The 23,348-nt window shown below is 39.5% G+C and overlaps 1 protein-coding gene across 1 annotated transcript in view; it reads left to right on the forward strand.

The window, feature by feature from the left end:
• Window positions 1-4,169: 4,169 nt before the first annotated feature.
• The window catches only part of tmem184a.L (transmembrane protein 184A L homeolog), a 48,164-nt gene continuing 28,985 nt past the window's right edge, over window positions 4,170-23,348 (forward strand). The window contains exon 1 of the mRNA XM_018236361.2: window positions 4,170-4,455. The gene's annotated coding sequence lies outside the window, so the exon portion shown is untranslated. The remainder of the gene's footprint in view (window positions 4,456-23,348) is intronic.

Below are 23,348 nucleotides of genomic sequence, written 5' to 3' on the forward strand. Positions count from 1 at the left end.
CTCAGAGATTTAAACTTTAAAGGAGAAATAAACCCCTTATTAAAAAAAAAAACCTCCCCCCCAGCCTAGCTGCTACTCCTGGCAAATAACCCTAACTTTTTACTTACCCCTCGGTGCAGATTTAGGGTTTGGAGTTCACGGCAGCCATCTTCCGGGTCTTTGTGTCTTCCGGTGATTCTGCAATTTCCGTCAATTTCGGCACATGCACAGTTGTTGTGAGCCAGGAAATTGCTCCAACTGCGCATGCGCCGACACGCCGGTCTCGTCAGATTACCGAAGACCCGGAGGATGGCTGCAGTGAACTCCGATCCCTGAATCTTCACCGAGGGGTAAGTAAAAAGTTAGGGGCATTTGCCCGGGGTAGCAGCTAGGCTGGGGGGCCCAGGTCTGGCAGGCCAAGAAAAATACAGGAGCGGCATATGCAGAGGATTGTGAGAATGGTTACAGACAACCCAAAGATCACCCCCAAAGACCTGCAAGAACATCTTGCTGCAGATGGTGTATCTGTACATCGTTCTACAGTTCAGTGCAATTTGCACAAAGAATATCTGTGGCAGGGTGATGAGAAAGAAGCCCTTTCTGCACTCACGCCATTCAGTCGTATGCAAAAGCTCATTTAGACAAGCCTCAGTCATTTTGGAACAAAGTGCTTTGGACTGATGAGACAAAAATTTAGTTATTAGGTCATAACAAAAAGCGCTTTGCATGGCAGAAGAAGAACACCGCATTCCAAGAAAAACACCTGCTACCTACTGTCACATTTGGTGGAGGTTCCATCATGCTGTGGGGCTGTGTGACTAGTTCAGGGGCTGGGGCCCTTGTTAAAGTCGTGGGTTGGATGAATTCAGCCCAACATCAACAAATTCTTCAGGATAATGTTCAAGCATCAGTCACAAAGTTGAAGTTACGCAGGGGTTGGATATTCCAACAAGACAATGTCCCTAAACACACTTTGAAATCTACAAAGGCATTTATGCAGAGGGAGAAGTACAATATTCTGGAATGGCCATCACAGTCCCCCGACTTGAATATCATGGAAAATCTATGGGATGATTTGAAGCAGTCTGTCCATGCTCGGCAGCCATCAAATTTAACTGAACTAGAGAGATTTTGTATGGACGAATGGTCAAAAATACCACCATCCAGTATCCAGACACTCATCAAAGACTATAGGAGGCGTCTAGAGGCTGTTACATTTGCAAAAGGAGGCTCAACTACAGTAAGTATTGATGTAATATCTCTGTTGGGGTGCTCACGTTTATGCACCTGTCTAATTTTGTTATGATGTATATTTTATATTTTCTGTTAATCCAATAAACTTAATATCACTGCTGAAATACTACTGTTTCCATAAGGCAAGTTATATATTAAAAGGAAGTTGCTACTTTGTAAGCTCAACCAATGATAAACAAAACTGCAAAGAATTAAAGTTGTTCATATGACTGTATATGACAGTTGTTTGCACCTATTATTCTTCTTATTGAAAACAGCCAAAGACTGCCCTCTTTTGACTAAGATGTGTATAACATGACAGATTGTGCCCATTTTTTGCATTTTGCCCCCTGCACTATGTAATGACACCAAATGATTGTCACCTAAATGTCTGAGTTGCTGACATTATTCAGTTATCCTTTTGTATGTGCATAATCACTGATCTAAATGTATTTATCAATTTGTGCTTCTCAGGCCTATCCTTTTTAACTTCAACAATCTCCCTATACTAATCCAATGTCTAGCTCTTATTCATTAAGCACCATCTCCAAATACTGACACCTTCCCATAAGCTGGCGATAGACACAAATATAATTTCATGCACTCGTCCAAGTACTGTAGGTACAAGTGAAGGGCTGAAGGGAGGCAGCAAACTCAGAGAAGCCCCTGCTTATTGCATTAAAGGGGTTGTTCAACTATAAATGAACTTCAGTATGATGTAGGAAGTGATATTCTGAGACAACTTGCAGTTGGTTGTCGTTTTTTATTTATTTAGCTTTTTATTCAGCAGCTCTTTAGTTTGCCATTTCAGCAATCCGGTTGCTAAGGTCCACATTACCCTGGCAACCATGCAATGATTTGTATAAGAGACTGGAATATGAATAGGAGAGGCCTGAATAGAAAGATGATATCAATACATTTGTAGCCTTACAGAGCATTTGTTTTAGATGGGGTCAGTGACCCCCATTTGAAAGCTGGAAAGAGTCAGAAGAAGTCATTTAAAAACTATAAAAAAGAAAAAATGAAGGCCAATTGAAAAGTTGCTTAAAATTACCTATTCTATTACATGCTAAAAGAACTGTGAACCCCCTCCTTTAACTGTCATTCTGTCAGTGGTAATTTCTGGGTAAGGCATGTTATTAGAATTGCACAAATTATAATATATTGTGTAACAGTTAAAAAATAACATGATATAAATCAGGAATTTCAACCTGTGGCTCTATTGCTCTTAATTATCTGCAACTCCCAGTATCACAACACAACAGCTGTCGGAGCTGTTTTTCAACATTGGCATCCGGGGGGGGGGGGGATTTGGAGTCATCAACCAAAAGTAACCTGTTTCCCAGGACTAAATTAATCATTTACAGCACCAAACGCAGTGTGAAATGTGCAAACAAAGACTGCAATGTGCCATTACAGAGTGCGAGACCTGCAGCTACCTTCTTTAATAGAGTGCTCTCTGCATTTGTCAGTGCTCTATTAAAGAGGGGTGGGTATAGGGGGGCATCCCAATGGGGGGCTCTGTTCTCACTGCCTGATAAGGACAGGGCTGGCCTGAATGTGTGCACTGAATTAAACGCAAAACAAGTTCTACTTTCACAGTTGATAAATATGCCTCTTTATGAGAATCTATATAGGGATGGCAGAACGCTCCGAATTATGGGAAGGTCGCCTCCCAGATAGACTCCGTTTTATCCAAAACATTTTTTAAAAATGATTTCCTTATTCTCTGGCATAATAAAACAGTCCCTTGTACTTGACCCCAACTAAGATATCAGATAATTAATCCTTATTAAAGGGATACTGTCATGGGAAAACATGTTTTTTTCAAAACGCACCAGTTAATAGTGCTGCTCCAGCAGAATTCTGCACTGAAATCCATTTCTCAAATGAGCAAACAGATTTTTTTATATTCAATTTTGAAATCTGACATGGGGATAGACATTTTGTCAATTTCCCAGCTGCCCCTGGTCATGTGACTTGTGCCTGCACTCTAGGAGAGAAATGCTTTCTGGCAGGCTTCTGTTTTTCCTTTTCAATGTAACTGAATGTGTCTCAGTGGGACATGGGTTTTTACTATTGAGTGTTGTTCTTAGATCTACCAGCCAGCTGTTATCTTGTGTTAGGGAGCTGCTATCTGGTTACCTTCCCATTGTTCTTTTGTTTGGCTGCTGGGGGGGAAAAGGGAGGGGGGTGATATCACTCCAACTTGCAGTACAGCAGTAAAGAGTGATTGAAGTTTATCAGAGCACAAGTCACATGACTTGGGGCAGCTGGGAAATTGACAATATGTCTAGCCCCATGTCAGATTTCAAAATTGATTATAAAAAAATCTGTTTGCTCTTTTGAGAAATGGATTTCAGTGCAGAATTCTGCTGGAGCAGCACTTTTAACGGATTCATTTGGAAAAAAAATTTTTTCCCATGACAGTATCCCTTTAAGGCGAAACCAGCCCGTTGGTTTTATTTCATGTTTACAAGTTCATTTTCTAATAGACTTAAGGTATGAAGATCCAAATGACGGATAGATCTGTTATCTGGAAAACCCCAAGCCCAGAGCATTCTGGATAACAGGTCCCATACCTGTAAAGACCTACCTTCTCCTAACAGAATAAACACAGAGGAGCTCTGACTTGGATTTAACAGCCACAGCTAGCCTTACCTCCAAATTGCACAGCAACTTACACTCACACATACATGTGCACTTACAGTCACAAATACAATCTGTTTGCCCCCCACCCCAGTAGACACCTCAAAAGAGAAGTGACTGTGTAAGTAATGTTACTAGCCACATTTTTCAAATAGTGAGTACCCATGTCTTTTAGCACTTCTGTGCACCAACACCCAACATTCAGCTCTGCTCTGAAGCCACCTGACAATAGAAGTTTATTTGGCTGTGAGGCGTGGCTTGATTTGGGGGGTGGAGCCAGCAGCCAGGTAATGTGGGAGTGCTACGGGGCTGCTGACTGGGACATGATTAAAGTACTGTAAAGCAGGTAAAGCCCAGGAGAGAGGGGGGCGGGGATATTACAAAATAAGGAAGAAGTGCAGCAACTGGAACTTCGGGATTAAGGACTAAAACAAGAGAAAAAGATTCTGTTTTAGGAAAAGAAGTCCGTGTGGGAGCAGATCTACAAAAAACTCCTGGTGTCTCTGGACTGACCAAGTGCAAGAAAACGGGCGCTGAGCTAGGACTCTTATCGACAGTCAGCGAGCTGTTCCACACTGTCACCTGCATGCAAAGGTATGGGCAGCACCCTGCTCCCTGGGTGCAATATTTGCTCCTCTACTCTGCTCTCTATGGCTCACATCCTAAAAGCACAAGGGGATTGTAGCTCAACGTCAACTGTCCACAAGAGCCAGGTGCTTGTTATAAGTATATTTGTGTGACAGTCACCATGGTGGTGGTGCTATATAGCTCGCTCCCCCCTTTAAAGGGAAAATATACCTTTTTTTTATAATAAGACAGCTAAAAGTTGAATGGGGGAGACTGGGAGTTATTGTGTAATGATAAATGGAGGGGCAAAGATTGCACACTGTGCCCTATTTAGTATTAGCAGTCAGCATTATGTAGTGTGTTGGTGGCATATTATTGGGTCAAGTGCAAGGGTAACTCTCATTGGATGTATATATAGTGAATAAAGTACCCCCTCTTGTAAAATATAAGGATATTATTAGTTACCGAGGAGTTTCATGACCATATAAAAACACGAGGCCGAAGGCCGAGTGTTTTTATACAGGTCATGAAACTCCGAGGTAACTTCTAATATCCTCATATTTTACAACTGGGGGTACTTTATTTATTATAATACACAAATTTTAGTGAGTCATGTGACAGAAATGACATCACTACTCACCGTTTATAACTGATGACATCACTACTCACCGTTTATAAGGATATAATTTACAGGATATTAATGGCTTTTGTGTATTATATGTATATATATATATAGTGAATAAAGTAGCCCCTCTTGTAAAATATACAGATATTGTAAGCTAGCCAAGAAGTTCCATGAACATATAAAAACACAAGGCTGACATCACTAAGCTCTGATTATAACCGATGACATCACTAAGCACCATTTATAAGGATTTCATTTACAGGATATAATTTACATGTCATGTATCCACAGTTTCAGCTGGGAGAGCCAATGTGGCTGTTTGCTTCTGGTATATCAGCTGTTGTTTAAAGAAGGACATTTTATTCCTACGTTATTTAAAAACAACCTCTCTCCTGCTTAGCACAGTTTATGAGTGCTGTAGATCAACAGTAGTGTAAGGGACATAAATGGTATACTGTATTTGCTGATTTTGGGACCCTCTGACAGTAATATAGGCTGAATGTAGTGTAATGTCATTTATTCTCATTTACTCTGCTCCCTATGGATTTGGATGTCCCACCTACTTCCACCAGAAATTCATATATATATATATATATATATATATATATATATATATATATATATATATATATATATATATATATATATATATATATATATATATATATATATTGTGTATATATATATATATATACAGAAAGCATAAACTGGAGCACTCCCAAGTCAAAATCAATGCCTAGGTGCTGGTTAAATAATTAATATCAAATTGGCAAATAAACCGCACAACCAGGTCTTGCATAGAGTGTAAAAATCACAAACTTATTTATTTATCGACGTTTCGGCTCCAAACTTAAGCCGTCTTCAGGAGGAGCAGAAACGTCGATAAATAAATAAGTTTGTGATTTTTACACTCTATGCAAGACCTGGTTGTGCGGTTTATTTGCCAATTATATATATATATATATATATATATATATATATATATATATATATATATATATATATATATATATATATATATATATATATATATATATATATATATATATATATATATATATATATATAATGATGCAGCCCCTATGGTCATGGGACTCCAAGGTAAATTTTAATATCCTCATATTTTACAACAGGGTGTACAATATTTATTGCAATGCACGACTGATGACATCGCACATAAGGACAGTTTATAATAATATTTGTATTTATATATTCAGATATGGAATTCATTATCTAGAAACCCGGTATCCAGAAAGCTCTGAATTATGGGTAGGCCATTTCTCACCAGAGTCAATTTGAATCAAATAATTCACATTTGTAAAAAAAAAAAAAGACCTCTTTGTAAGGTCATGGAACTCCTCGGTGACTTCTAATATCCTTATATTTTACAGTGGGTGTATATATTCCGGATAAGGAATCTTTCCATTATTTGGATCTCCATACCTTAAGTGAACTAAAAATCATCTAAACATGTATTAAACCTAATAGAATTGTTCTGCATCCAATTTGGATTTATTTTAGCTGGGATCAAGTACAAGGTACCGTTTCATTACTACAGAGAAAAAGGTAATCATTTTAAAAAAAAATTAATTATTTGATTATAATGGAGTCCATGGGAGGCCGCCATTGCGTAATTTGGAGCTTTCTGGATAATGGGTTTCTGGATAACTGATCCTATACCTGTACCAGCAATGGACCAGCATTGGTTCAGGACCTCCCCTGACATCAATCTAATTTTTTATTTTATTTTCCTATTTTAAGCAAAATCATTACTAGTTGCTGCACCTCTGATAGGGAAATAGTTAATTGCTATCATACTGTGTGTTTAATGGGAAACAATTCTCATTGTGTTATTGGTTTGCAGGGTGAGTGCACTTCTTCATTTTTCCATGAGAAGCAATTCACGCTCATTACAGTTAACGTGTGCTTAGTGTTTGCACAATTCTATTGTTTGTTTAGTGTGTTTGTGAGAGGTTGAGTTAAAATGTCAGAGGTGTGTGGCACCCATGTCTCTGCTGGATGCACATTTGAAGCAACAGACACAGTAGCAACACATTGCGGTTATTGGAAAGAGTGTGTTGCCATTTGCACTGAGCAGGCCCTTGTCACCTGGATGTTGTAACTCGACAAGTTGCCAATGAGATATGCCTTTTATACAATATATCTTGAAATGCAATATAGAATCTTGCTATTTGCAGCTGAATACAACGTGCAATGTTCAGCAAAACAGAAAGACAGTGAAACAAGCGATAAGGTAATATTGTAAAAAAGTTAATTTTGTTCTTGAATCAGAGAGTATTACCATTTATACATCTATGGGACCTATTATTCAAAAATGCTTGGGACCTGGGGTTTTCTAGATAAGGGATCTTTCCATAATTCGGATCTCCATACAATAAGGGGCACATTTACTTAGCTCGAGTGAAGGAATAGAATAAAAACTACTTCAAATTTCGAAGTATTTTTTTGGCTACTTCGACCATCAAATTGGCTAATTTGACCTTCGACCACGACTTCGAATCGAACGATTCAAACTAAAAATCATTCGACCATTCGATAGTCAAAGTACTGTCTCTTTAAAAAAAAACCTCGACCACCTACTTCGCCACCTAAAACGTACCGAGCATTAATGTTAGCCTATGGGGAAGGTCCCCATAGGCTTTCCTAGCTTTTTTTAAAATCGAATGATTTTTCCTACGATCGTTCGAACGAATAGCGGTAAATCCTTCGACTTCGATATTCGAAGTCGAAGGATTTTACTTAGACGGTCGAATATCGAGGGTTAATTAACCCTCGATATTCGACCCTAAGTAAATGTGCCCCATAGTCTATGAATGTAAAAATAGTTCACCTTTAAGTTAACTTTTAGTATGTTATAGAATGGCTAATTACTGTATAAGAAACTTTTCAACTGGCCTTTTTTCTTTTTTATAGTTTTTGAATTATTTGCAGCCTTTTTCTGACTCATTCCAACTTTCAAATGGGGGTCACTGACCCCATCTAAAAAACAAATGCTCTATAGTGCTACAAATATATTGTTATTGCTACTTTTTATTTCTCATCTTTCCATTCGGGTCCCTTCCTATTCATTTTCCAGTCTCTTATTCAAATCAATGCATGGTTGCTAGGGTAATTTGGACCCACTTGACAAAGAGTCCTTGGAGACTCGAAACATGTTGTGTTGAACAATAAACACCTAATTGAGCAGTTAATCCTGCAGTCTGGATCGTTCCTTGGAAAACTTTATTTTGTGGACCCTAGCAACCATATTGCTAAAATTGCAAACTGGAGAGCTGCTGGATAAAAAGCTAAACAACTTAAAAAACACGAATAAAAAGGAAACCAATTACAAATGGGTTCAGAGCATCACAAGGATCAAAATGATTGTTCTGCCTAATAAGGATTAATTATATCCTGTTTGGATCAAGTACAAGAAACTGTTTTAATATTATAGAAAAAAGAAAATCAAATGTAAAAATCTGAATTATTTGATTAAATTGGAGTCTATGGGAGACTGAAACTCTAGTTATCTTTATAACAAACAGTCACAGTGGTCATAAATCCAAAATGAAACCCATTGTTTTTCAGCACTGCATATAGAGTTGTCTAATTCAATAAGATATAGGAGAGAAAAGCAAACCACTGCAGTAATTATCTCCAAAGACATTTACCGTGCATTAAAAGGTCAACTGTGATGATATAGAATATAATTTCAATAGTGTATTGATCATATCCCTTAAAGGAGAACTAACGCCCAACTAAAGATGTAGACTAGAAATGTTGTGCAGTATGTTTTGGGCTTCTATACCAGCCCAAGACAACCACAGCCCTTTAGCAGTAAAGATCTGTGTCTCCAAAGATGCCCCAGTAGCTCCCCATCTTCTTTTCTGCTGATTCACTGCACATTAGCGATGTGCGGGCCGGCCCAATGCCCTCGAGACCCTGGGGTCAGGCGGTTCAGGCCGACCTTGCCCGCTTCTTCGGGGGTGGCGGTGGGTGTGGGTTGAGCTCTTCTGCTCTCCCTGCCTGCTACCGTCAAATGCCGGCTTCCGACTTCTGGGTTCATTAGGGTCGAGGAATTCCCGAACCACACATCAGTACTGCACATGCTCTGTTCTGCTGTCACTTACTGAGCTTAGGAACCCACTCACAATAGACAGTACACATAGAATAGAAATGTCACAATATAAGACTGATTAGTAATTAATACAGATAATTATTACATGGCAGCACAGAAACCAGTGCAACTAGCATCAGAATTTAATAATCAGCCTTGTAGCATCAGCTTATATGATATACAAACCCTCATTTTCTGCTGGATAATTTGCGACGACCCCTAAGCTTAGCTTCTCAACAGCTGCTCAGAGCCCACTGAGCATGTGAGTGTCGCAGAAACTTTCCAAGATGGTGACCCCCTGTGACAAGTTTGAAGTCCTGGATCATTGCTGTTATTGAGAAACTGAAACTTTAGCCTGGTGCAATAAATTCAGTATATAATATATGTACTTTTTAGCTATATTAATTGTTAGGGTTTACTTCTCCTTTAAGCAAGTAGCTGCATCACTAAGCAACTTAATGTGCAAACAGTCCTTTAACAGAGACAGTATTCACATAATGACATTTTATGTTCTCTTGTCATGTGGTTGTGCTCCACTGCTTTCACCCACACCTCCTGGTCTCAATCACTCCTGTGGATCTGTGTGCAGGAAGAATGTAGGTATTGATCTAACATTTTACTGTAGCCAGTCCTGTTGGGGTAAAGACCAACAGGACTGAGTTCAATAAATTCATGTGGTACCATGTGACCTAACAGTTCCAGGGTATCTATTGCAGGGGAGAGCAAACAGAAAAAGCAAATCTGCTTAAAGCAAGTTAGACCCATGACCTGCACCCATTGTAGTAAATTACTAGTTTGTATGATTAGTATTTCAAGGGGGGCACATACCTTACTACAGGACTGTGCCTAAGAGGCAAAAGTATGAATTTGATAACAACACTACATACTGTCAATTACTACTGCCCATAAATAATATTTACTCTACAGTATTTATAGTTCCATCTGATTAGTTCCGGCCATTCCCTTACAGTTCCATGCCAGGACATTGTATGCTGACCTCCCATTTTATTTGACGTGTAAGTAAAATGAGTTTGGCAGTATGTTCCTGTCTGGGCGTAGACCCAGTTATCCTCTAGCCAATATCAGAGGAGCTGATTTTCTGCCAGGTGCATGGAACTCCTATGAGCCCAAGCGAGAGAGATGCCTTGGGATACGATTCTATGACATGCTGTGAAAATCGATCCTGAACATTGATCCGTCTTCTTCTTGACGTCCTGTTTGTTAAAGTGCAAAACGGAACACTCCAGATCACTACAGAACTTAACAGCCACCTGTCACTAGATATATCCCTAGGGGCTTCCTTGCTGGTTCCTACTACTATATTTCACTAGTGAGTGTACACCTAGGGCCATATTTATTATGCTGTGTATAAAAGAGCAGGATAATAAGCCAGACCAGGCATAAAAACAGAGTGAAAATGTTATTAATTTTTTCTTAGAGTGACTTCTGCCAGAAGCAATATCAAATAATGGAGGCAAATCTGGCGTTCGCATGGTGTAAAATGAAACACACCGTGATAAATTCGCCATTTATTTTATATAACTTTTTACAACGTTGTTTTCGTTTTACACAGTATACTAAATATGCCCCCTATTCTTTAGCATGCACACAGACACATACATAGACATAGACACATACACCCACACTGATTCAGACAGTATCTATACATAGAAATATACAGCCAGGCAGCCAGACACATATCAGGAGCTCTCACATATCCACATCTGATTAGGTTTCTTCAGGGCAGCTTCTTTGCTCCTGTTCTAAAAACCACTTAGTTGTTATGGACACTCAGAAATAAAATGGACCAGGCTGAATTAGTTGAGCAATGGAACACATGCATGCATATTTTAATATTTACCAACAATTGGGTTAAAATAGCATTTGAAATTTTTAGGAATTAGTTGGGTTACTCGCCGGTTCTTATGGTTGGACTTGGCTGCATGAGTACCAAGGATTTCCTAATTAACCAGTTGAAGTAAAATGGAGACTATAATCTCTCTCTCTCTCTCTCTCTCTCTCTCTCTCTCTCTCTCTCTCTCTCTCTCTCTCTCTCTCTCTCTCTCTCTCTCTCTCTCTCTCTCTCTCTCTCTCTCTCTCTCTCTCTCTCTCTCTCTCTCTCTCTCTCTCTCTCTCTCTCTCTCTCTCTCTCTCTCTCTCTCTCTCTCTCTCTCTCTCTCTCTCTCTCTCTCTCTCTCTCTCTCTCTCTATTCTCATATTTGGTGAGAGTGGGCTGCTCTTAAGCTATTAAAGGCCCAGTCTGACACTGTCGCTCTAGCAAGTATTCAAGCCCTTTGTGCCTTAGTGTTAGCGTATATAGGTAACCTAGCACCCACAGGCAAATATGTATTGGTTTAAACCTCCAGGCTTCTTCTTAACCCGCTGTATATAGGTAGAGTGACTGTCATGATAACATGGCCTAGTACTCTTCCCTGTATTAAAAGTGGATCCTGTTAGCACATAGGGAAAGCTCCAGTGTCTTGTTGGCAAGCTCTCATGGCTTTCATCAAGACAATCAGGAGAGCAGAAAGGCAGTGTGCTCAGCACTAACAGGAATGTGTATACACAAACCCTAGCAGCATATAGGATACTCATTGGAGAATATTTATGTATCTGAGCAACCAGCAGCAGGATTCTTAGCATGCTAGGCAGAGAGGGCACCTGGAATCATAGCATGCTGGACAATGAAAACCTGGAACCATAGCTTGTTGGGCAGAGAGCACCGAAACCATAGCATGTTGGACAAAGAGCATCTCGAACCATAGCATGCTGGGCAGAGGGCACCTGGAATCAGAGCATTCTGGGTAGATGGAACCTGGACTCATAGCATGCTGGACAAAGAGCACCTTGAATTGTAGCATGCTGAATAGAGGGCACCTGGAATCATAGCATGCTGGGCAGAGGATACCTGAAATCATAGCAGGCTGGGCAGATAGCGCCTAAAAAACATAGCATGTTGGGCAAAGAGCATCTCGAGCCATAGCATGCTGGGCAGAAGGCACCTGGACTCATAGCATGCTGCCGAGAGCACATGGAACTGTGGCATGCTGGGTAGGGCATCTGGAATCATAGCCTGCTGGACAAAAAACACCTGGAACAATAGCATGCTGGGCAGAGGGCATCTGGTATCATATCGTGTTGGAAGGAGAGCACTTGGAATCATAGCATGTCTGACATGTGCAGGGATATATATATATACAGTATATATATATATATATATATATATATATATACAGTGTATATATATATATATATATATATATATATATATATATATATATATATATATATATATATATATATATATATATATATATATAGGCTCATTAATGCAAGCTCAAAACATCCATGGTATTCACAATGGTACTTACACCTTACGCTTTGTGCTGGGATACAATGTGCTGGCTCAGCCTAATCTGATGAATTGGAAACAGTTATGGTCAAAGAACAAGGCTCTTGAGAAGCTGTTACTTCTAGGGGTCCCTTAGTGTGTTATGCCTACACATGTACCAAAGAGTTACATGCAAGTGCTGCTCTGGAAGATGTGCACATCTGTGTGCTGAAGGTGATGCCATTCATGCACACATTGACTGCTATTGCATATGATTTACCAAAGCGCACACAACTTTGTTGCGTTGCACACTATTTAACAGACACCACAATGATGACATTGGGACTTTGTAATTATCAGTTGCAATAAGAAAACATATAGAAGAAGGAAGTGGAGACAACAAATGAGGAGCAGGAGAAAATAGGAGATAGGGAGGAGAAAAAAGTTGGCAAATATTGTGTGCTGAGAGCCTGACTCGAGTTGACAGTCTGCTGGCCCTTGCATGGATCCAAGACAATAGCCATCCACATCAAAGCTATCTGTTAGCTAGGCTGGAAAATCCAGTTGGCCGACAAGCTAATTTATACACTATTACAAAACAAGTAGACTTGACATAATTACTGTACTTAAGCTTGTGTGTGAGGCTCACAGTTGTGCTGTAATATTGTGCTGTGTTTTATCATTAATGGAACTGACAGAATATAAAATACTTTGGAGCTGTTTTACAAGTATTTTCACTGATTTACTTGGACCACATGACACATTGAAAGGATATGTGGCAGGGTGGAAAATATTTGCATACAGGTAGGTTACACATATCTTTTGGAAAACAGTGCTAATAAAAGCACAGATACAGAAATTCAGCTTTAATACAATAATAAAATAGTTTTCTTTTATATAGTTGTATCTAAATGGAACATTTTAGTGGATTACCGCAGGGCTCTGTACTAGGTCCCTTGCTTTTCAACTTGTTTATTAATGACGTGGAGGTGGGCATTGAAAGTACTGTTTCTATTTTTGCAGATGATACTAAATTGTGCAGAACTATAGGTTCCATGCAGGATGCTGCCACTTTGCAGAGTGATTTGTCTAAATTGGAAAACTGGGCAGAAAACTGGAAAATGAGGTTCAATGTTGATAAATGCAGGTTATGCACTTTGGCAAAAATAATATAAATGCAAGTTATACACTAAATGGCAGTGTGTTGGAGAAGGATCCAGGGTTTTTTGTAGATAACAAGTTGTCTAATTCTGGGCAGTGTCATTCTGTGGCTACTAAAGCAAATAAAGTTCTGTCTTGCATAAAAAAGGGCATTAACTCAAGGGATGAAAACATAATTATGTCTCTTTATAGGTCCCTGGGAAGGCCTCATCTGGAGTATGCAGTGCAGTTTTGGACTCCAGTCCTTAAGAGGGATATAAATGAGCTGGAGAGAGTGCAGAGACTAAGTGCAACTAAATTGGTTAGAGGGATGGAAGACTTAAATTATGAGGGTAGACTGTCAAGGTTAGGGTTGTTTTCTCTGGAAAAAAGGTGCTTGTGAGGGGACATGATTACACTTTACACATTAGAGGACATCATAGACAAATAGCAGGGGACCTTTTTACCCATAAAGAGGATCACCGTACCAGAGGCCACCCCTTTAGACTAGAAGAAAAGAACTTTCATTTGAAGCAACGTAGGGGGTTCTTCACAGTGAGGACAGTGAGGTTGTGGAATGCACTGCCGGGTGATGTTGTGATGGCTGATTCAGTTAATGTCTTTAAGAATGGCTTGGATGATTTTTTGGACAGACATAATATCAAAGGCTATTGTGATACTAAGCTCTATAGTTAGTATAGGTATGGGTATATAGAATTTAATTAAAAGTAGGGAGGGGTATGTGTATGGATGCTGGGTTTTCATTTGGAGGGGTTGAACTCGATGGACTTTGTCTTTTTTAAACCCAATTTAACTATGTAACTAGGTAACTATTTTTTCCCTGAGCTGCTGCAGTATCAAAAACGATTGTAAACACATGTTCAAATAAGGAATACAGCTATAAATGTATGATTCATTTAATTACTGAAAGGTAATATAATCACTGGGCAGAGTCTTTGTCCTTTTAGAACTATATATTGCACAAGGTTTTGCATAATTATGTTATAGAATGGCTAATTCTAAGCAACTTTTCAATTGGTCTTTTTTTTTATTTATTTTTTTATTGTTTGCCTTCAACTTCTGACATTTTCCAGCTTTCAAATGGGTCACTGATGCCAAATGAAAAACACATGCTCTGTATGACTATATGTTTATTTTTAATATTCATCTTTCTATTTTGGCCCTCTCCTATTCATATTTCTGTCTCTTAGTCAAATCAATGCATGGTTGCTAGGGTCATTTGGACTATAGCAACCAGATTGCTGAAACTGCAAACAGGAGAGCTTCTGAATAAAAAGCTTAATAACTCCAAAATCACAAATAATACAAATAGAAAACCAACTGTAACTTGTTGAATATTACTCTCTACATCAAACTAAAAGTTAGTTTGAAGATAAACAACCCCTTTAATTTACTTACTAAGAGGTAATACAACAAACTGAGCATGGTTGTCTTTTCAGAGTTATACAAATGTTGTACATAAGAATCCAGAATCGGGTTTCTGGATAAGGGATTCCTCTGTAATTTGAATCACCAGACCTTAAGTCTGCTAAAAATCGCTTAAATATTAAATAAACCCAGTAAAATGGTTTTGCCACTAATATGGTTTCATTTAACTTACTTACCCATATATAGAAGGTACTGTTTTATTATTATAGATAAAAGGGGAATCATTTTTCAAAATTAGAATAATTTGCTGGAGTCTATTGTAGATAGTCCTCCTGTAACTTGGAGATTCCTGGATAACTGGTTTACAAATAAGGGATCTTATACCTGTACTGGCAGTGAAATGCCTCTCTCTCTCCACTCCATTTCTATGTATTTTAAAGATTTGTTCCTAATAATCTGTAATTTAGAACTGAAAATGTACAGTTTGGAATTCATATCATTTGGAACCCTTTCATTTTAACAATGGACTAAAGGGAAGCCAAGATCCAGTACATTCAGGCAGTCATAAAGTACAGTACAGGTATTGGATCTATTATTCTGAAACCCGTTATCCAGAAAGCTCCGAATTATGGAAAATACATCTACCTTAGGGGCAAATTCACTAAGGCGCGAAGCGCCGAACGCTAGCGTTAAATCGCTAGCGTTTGGCATTTTCGCCTCTGCGCAAATTCACTAACGAACGCTGGCGTAGTTTCGCTAGTGTTACTTCGCAACCTTACGCCAGGCGAATCTTCGCTAGCGACGAAACTACACAAATTCAACTTAACTTGCACAGTGTAGTGAACGCTACCTTTTACGCTAGACTTCCTTCGCCACCTCAGACCTGGCGAAGCGCAATAGAATAGATAGGGATTGTTTCAAAAAAAGTCAAAATTTTTTCTAAGTCCCAAAAAACGCTGGCGTGTTTTCTACATGATGGCTGATAGGCTGAAAAAGATCGAACATTTTTTGGGGCTCCCCTTCCTCCCCCCTACATTTCCTGACTCATGGCAACTTACCTAGACAGTGGGCACATGTGTAGGGCACAATAAAAATTTTATTTGCAGATTTGAAGGTTTTCTAGGCATTTGTAGTGCAGATACGTGTTCCTCCATTGAAATTTGAATTTCGCGCCGTATGCAAATTAACCTTCGCTAGCGCAACTTCGCTTTATATAACGAATCAACGCTAGCGCAACTTCGCAACCTTACGCTACCCCTGTGCGCAACTTCGGATTTTAGTGAATTTGCGGAGCCCTGGCGAAACTACGCCTGGCGAAGTGCGGCGAAGTTGCGCCTGGCGCAACTTCGCATCTTAGTGAATTTGCCCCATAGACTCCATTTCATCTAAATAATCACACATTTTTTAAATGATTAATTTTTTCTCTGTAATTAAATAGTAAAACAGTATCTTATACTTGATCCCAACTAAGATATAATTAATCCTTAATGGAAGCAAAACTAGCCTATTGGGGTTATTTAATATTTACATGATTTTCTAGTAGACTTAAGGTATGAAGATCCAAAATATGGAAAGATCTGTTATGCAGAAAACCCAAGGTCCCAAGCATTCTGTATAACAGGTCCCATACCTGTAGATTTTACATTTCCCAGGGGACGGTGGCAATAAGGCATAAATTCTGGGAAAACATAAAATCCTGGTATGTAGAATTGGGGTTCTACTGTATAGCGGCTGCAGCCTTGCTATTTGGGCTGGCTGTTAAAGGGTGAAATCACCAAACAAGCTTACTCTAGTGGATCAGAGCTTATTCTAAATGCGTAGAAATCTATTGGCAAAAGGAGAATCAATTGTTTTGTCCTGCTTTTAAGTGTAATTGACAGAGTAAAATGCCATCCTCTCTTTCTGCGGTCCAGTATGTTCCAAATAAATGTCAGGACACTCCGAATTTGGAAATGTCTTGAAAGATTTTAAAAAAAAATAGATGACAATTAAAAGGATCTCAGTATGTGGCTAAAGGCCTTTCTGATTGATCACAGCACATTCATAGTCAATCTGCTGTCATCTGCCTCAGAGTAGTTACCTGGATTTATCAATGTCAGGCTACTTATGTATTATTTCCTATGCAATATATTCATGGGCTGGACTGTATAACAATAAAGTTTTCTCACCAACTATTGGACACATTTGGTTCCGTAAACACCCATTTCAAGGCTAAATACAGCAGCCAGTTCTCCAGTTGAATCATCCCCTGTTAGCTATACACTGGATAAAATCATGAGCAATACAGCAAAACGTATAGGATCTGTTATGCAGAATGATCCTTATAAGGGATCTTTTTGTAATTTGGATCTCCACAAATTATGCAAAAAATGTAAACAGTAAATAAACCCAATAGGACTGTTTTGCCACCACTACGGATTCTTGCAGCTTAGTTTGGATCAAGTACAAGGTACTGTTTTATTATTACAGAGAAAATGGAAATTCTTTTTAAAAATTAGATTTGCTGAAAACGGGCTCTAACGGGCTTTCTGGATAAGATTCCAAATAAAACATCCCCTTTAGGGATGAATATTATGGGACATAATATGACCCATTATGAATTATGAAAGCAACACTAAATATGTATAGCTTTGTTGTTCTGAATTAAACATATTTGACAGAACCTTAATTGATTTGTTATTGTTTGATAAAGACTGATCCTAAAGTAAAAGGAAGCATGAAAGCCTGACTCATGTTACCTACAAATAAAAATAAGGTGATACAAGTATGGGATCCTTTATTCAAAAACCCATTATCAAGAAAGCTTAGAATTACTGGAATTACCCATAGAGCCCAGTGGTTACGAAACTGTGGTGCTGGCACCCTGGGGCTTCTGCCACAGGGCCCCTCTCCTCCCCTTCTGGCTCCCCACCTTCCCCAAAGGTCCCCTCCCCAGTCACTACCTTCCTCCAGGCCCCCTAGTAGTAGTTGCGGTATCGATTAGGGCCAGGGGGGGCGTTCAGGGAGCAACGTGGTCTGTAGGCAGGTGCGGGTCTGGGTAGGCGGGACCCTGTAAGGGGGGTCTGAAGGCCAGTTAAAATGAGATTAAGGGTCAGGCCACACGAGCAGATTCGGGGAGATTAGTTGCCCCAGCGACAAATCTCCTCTTCTTCGGGCGACAATCTCCCTGTTTCCAAAGTCGACCGAAGTTTCCTCGTGAGGCAACTTTGGGCAACTCCGGAAAATGAAGCGCCGCGTGTGCCTTCCCGCAGGCGATTCATCATTTTAGCTGGTGGAGGGCAGGGGGAAGGCAGTTCGGGAAATTGTCGCCCCGAAGACTAATCTCCCCGAATCTGCTTGTGTGGCCTGTCCCTAAGAGAGTCCCTCATTCTTTTCTAGACTTTCCTAGATTAGACGATACTTGAAAGACCAGCTTTGAAAATCAGTTATGGTGGACACTGGCTGACTGAGGATGCTGGGAACTCTAGTTCTTCCAAAAGAACTTGGAACACATATTTTTATAATACAGGTATGGGATCTATTATCCAGAAAGCTATGAATTATGGGAAGGCTGACTCCCATAGCCCCGTTTTAGTCAAATGGTTTCAAATAATAATCAAAATGGTTTTTCTCTGTAATATAATTAATCCTTATTGGTGGAAAAACAACCCTATTGGGTTTATTTAATGTTAAATAAAGTCTACTCAAATAATATTTTTTAATAGGCAAATAATTGTAGATCCAAATTATGTAAAGATTACTTGTCCGGAACACCCTAGAGCATTGCCATACCTGTAAATTGTACTACGTCTATTATTTATGCAGAGGTGTGTTTAGGCTGGTGTTTTTATTATACAAATACAGTCAGATGACTCTCAGCTCACCGGCAGGATCTCTGGCCAACTTAGCTTGCTGAGCACTGAACAAAGGCAGCGTTTAGACTGCTGGGAGTTGTAGTTTACCAAACACTGGACATCGCACAAGTGGCTTCCCTCTGTACTGAAATCTAAGGTAAAACAATGCAGCGGAAAGAAATGGTTCTCACGCTTGTTGCCTCTGATGAAGATGATAGCCAGTGACTTACAGACAGTGAGTACTCAAATATTTATGTAGCCAACTTAAAGGGGAACTCTCTCTAAAACATTAATGAAGCTTATTTCTACTGCCAAGCTCATGTATTCAGGTCTGTTACCATTACACGCTGGCATAACAATCCATTCTTTCCATGCAGCGTTGAACTGGGACACCAGGGGTCCACCAAAAAACCTTAGATCAGGGGCCCACTCATGGAGCACCGGGTCGGGTGCAGTTCAGCTTTTTTGTAAACCTCCACGTCACTATTGCTTATCTTTTAAGGCTGGCATACACAGGGAGATCTGTTTCGCCAAACGAACGGATCTCTCCCCGATATGCCCACCTTCAAGGTGGGCGATATCGGGCTGATCCGATCATGGGTCCTAGGGCCCAACGATCGGGTCAGAATGAACGCAATACGGGCGGTCAGATTGTGGGACCGTATCAACGAACAGATGCGGGCACGATCCAAAAGGATTTTTTACTCTGACTTTCGGGACGCCAAAAGCACAAGAGCCAATAAGCTGCCGACTCGGCCTGTCCGCAGATTTTATTGGCCCGTGTATGGGGGCCTTTACTGTTCCCTAGTTCTGACTCTTGAAACAAAACTCAGCAAAAGTCAGAACATTATAAATAGCCATTCAAATACTCCTTTCAATAGCAATTACATATTTCAACAATCAACACTGAAACTTTGTAATAAACATATATATCGGAAAGTTGCTAGCATTCCATTTTCTTTCATTAGGCAAAAAACAGCAACTATTTTTGAATTGAAGGGACATGTTCAGAATGGCGAATCTCAGTATTAAAACTAGTCCTTGACAAAAACTTGTGAACCCTTGTTTGTTTAATATGCTGTGTTAATTTTTCCATCTGATATTTACCTTGCTTGTCAGTTTTTATAAACGGATTAGGATAAAGCCAGTGCCTGTACAAAACAGAATGCAGTGACATTAACAGATGCATGAATAAAATGTGATATGTTTTAAAGGGACACTATGTCCACAGCTACTACTCATTTTATACTTTGCCAGGTCCTTGTGTGTGTGCTACTAACTCCCTGCTTTGGTGCTTCATTGGCTTTTACTGTGCTTACGGTACATAAAATCCCAGTATACACTCATTAGCTGACGTAGATCCAATAATTACAACCCTGCGGATATTTTAAACTGATGCTGTAAGAACAGATTATAAAGCCAATGGGAAGGGCGCACAGCAGGTCAGTTTTCCCGCTGAATTAGTGTCAATACTCACATCCCACCCTCTTACAAATTAAAAAAAAGCAACGGAACGACCAGGAAGTGACGGACGCAACAACAAATTGGCAGCAGAGAAAACATGGGGTTAGGGTCAGGGCACACGCTCAGAGTCGCCCAGCAACAAATCTCCTCTTTTTCGGGGCGAATAATCTCCACAAACTGCCTCCCGCTGGCTAGAATGTAAATCGCCGGCAGGATGGCACTCGTTTCCCGAAGTCGCCCAAAGTTTCCTCACGAGGAAACAAGGGGCGACTTCAGAAAACGAAGCACTCCAAGTGCTGTCCCGTCTGCGATTTACATTCCCACTGGCGGGAGGCAGTTCGATAGATTAGTCGCCCCGAAGAAGAGGAGATTTGTCGCCGGGCGACTAATCTCCCTGAATCTGAGCATGTGCCCTGACCCTTACATGTAAAAGAGTTTGGAGAAAATATGCTGCAAAGTTTTATCTGTAATTAATGATTAATGACTGTGACACTGAATTTTCTATCATTTTAAGGGCTCGTTTATCAGAAACAATGAGCATAGTGCGCAATTTAGCCATTTTTATAAATGACAATGTAACATTTGCATGAAATAATTGCAGCTAATGCTTTAAAAAACACACAATTAAAATCTTCATTGTTCGTCATCTCATCTGCACCTGATTCTCTAAACGCAAGTGAGCTTAGTGTGCAATTTAATGGAGATGGTGGGACAGACGGCACAGCTTTAAGCTGGCCATAGATATAAAGATTTTTAAAAGATCTTTTCGTTATCGTTAGACCAAGCTTATCTTGAAGCGATCGTTTAAATGTACGATTTGTCTATCAACGAAAGAGACCATTTCAAGCGATGTTGTCTAGTTGAAGCCAGGAAAACTGATGGGAGCTGCCTGCTTGGCCCTGCAAACATAGATCGATTTCACTGGGACCGATGAAAATTTTCTTACTTGGCTGATAAATTTTCTGACCGACGTCGGATGGAAAATCGTTGATGCGGGATCGTTCAATTCCCACTAACATCACGATAATTTGACGGATTGGTCGGATTGCACTAAAATCGGTCATTCATCAAAGAAAAATCTTTGCGTCTGTGGGGACCTAAAGCAAATAGGCGGAAATAAAAGGAGCCCCTTTAGACACAAGTACCCTTAAAGAATGGGTTTTTTTTCATGCAACAACTTCTTACCTAGTGTACCTAGCAAGTTCCGACATTCTCCTGTTATACTGTTGCTAGGTACCCCCCACTGAGTTTTACTATCTTTGTCCTTTAACTTGTCATTCTGTGTACGACAGAACCGGGTCCAGTCGAGATGATGGGTAAGCGAGTTCAGATTATGGGAAAAAAGCAACAACCAATAGGACTTATTTAACCTCATGATCTCACTGAACTGCCCATTACTCTAACAAATATCTGTACTTACTGCACTTTATTATTATTATACTCCATAATTCACATTTATTATATTAAAGTATTATATTGTAAAAATCTGTGTGTCCTGCCCTATGCTGCAGAAGAAACTTATATGTACCTTTATTAAAAATGGCAATAAAATGATTTTTCAAATGTTTAAATGGCAAGTCAGCCCCAAAATAAAAATTTGCCTAACAAAAGAAAACATACTTCTAAGCAAGTTTCCAATATACATTTATTAAAAATGTTCAGTGCTTTTAAAGTTATTTGTAAAAACAATTGCTATTGAAAGAAGTGTTTGCTTAACTCGTGGTTGTTACTTTTTAAACAATGTTGCAAAAGTCTTAGTCCCCCAGCAAAGTCAGGTCAGTTAATCAGTTGCCTTGTCTTACATTGTATCAACAGTCTGAGCCACCAGGGCAGAGAATAGAAAGGAACAAACACTGCTTTCAATAGTAATGCAAATTAAAAATACTTAAAAACCGTAGAAAATTCGTAATGAATGTATATTGCAGTTACTTAGAATTATGTTTTCTTTGATTAGGCAAAACATTATTTTTTGGGTTGACATTTGTGGGCCCATTTACTTAGCTTGAGTGAAGGATTAGAAGAAAAAATACTTCGAATTTCGAATGGTCGAATATGGCTACTTTGACCATCGAATAGGCTACTTCGACCTTCGACTTCGAATCGAAGTCCCCATAGGCTTCCTAACAATTTTCTGATCAAAGGAAAATCCTTCGATTGATGGATTAAAATCCTTTGAATTGTTCGATCCGAAGGATTTAATCGTTCGATCTAACGATTATTCCTTTGATTGTTCGATCGTAGGAATAGCGCTAAATCCTTCGACTTCGATATTTGAAGTCGAAGGATTTCAATTCGGCAGTCGAATATCGAGGGTTAATTAACCCTCGATATTAGACCATAACTAAATTTGCCCCTATGTATTTGACTATACTGTTAATTATTAGTAATACTTATTACTCTTTGCAACCCAACAACTAAGATGGTGAGGTTTCGTCCATTTGGAATTCTACAGCAGGGACATTTTGGCTCTATTTGAAGCAATGTTCATACACCAAACCTATGAGCTCAGCGAACCACCATGCCTGGACTACCTCCTGTGCCTGTGAGCCGAGCTCAGAACAGAGGAGAAGTTATTAGAAAATAGGAATGCATTAGGAAATAACCTTTAGGCTGAGCAGTTGCTGCATTGTGTATCAGTAGTTTCTGTGGCAGAAGTTCCATTCTCATGTGATGAGCATTGAATGTGCTTTTGTTTACCAGTAAGATTAGGCAACACACGTCTTGGCTGTCGCATGCAAACTTCAGCGAGGTGAAGCATAAGGCAACATGTGAACAGCATTTCTTCTTTCTCATTAGGATGCACACCTTGTCACTATTCAAAGACTTTGTGTGTAAAAATGATGTATATATATATGCAAATATTTGCATAGTTATCTAGTATTGTTGAGGAGAGTCAGGCCCAGCGGCTGTCACTTAGGTTTAATGCACTGTTTAGTAAGGCTTTCCTATTGTCATTGTTCTTTCTCCACCAGAGCCATGTTTGCCTTGTTCTCGCTCAAGTTACAGAGGATTTTTTTTTAA

This window comes from Xenopus laevis, chromosome 9_10L, assembly GCF_017654675.1.
Source record: "Xenopus laevis strain J_2021 chromosome 9_10L, Xenopus_laevis_v10.1, whole genome shotgun sequence".
NCBI classification, from domain to species: Eukaryota; Metazoa; Chordata; class Amphibia; order Anura; family Pipidae; genus Xenopus; species Xenopus laevis.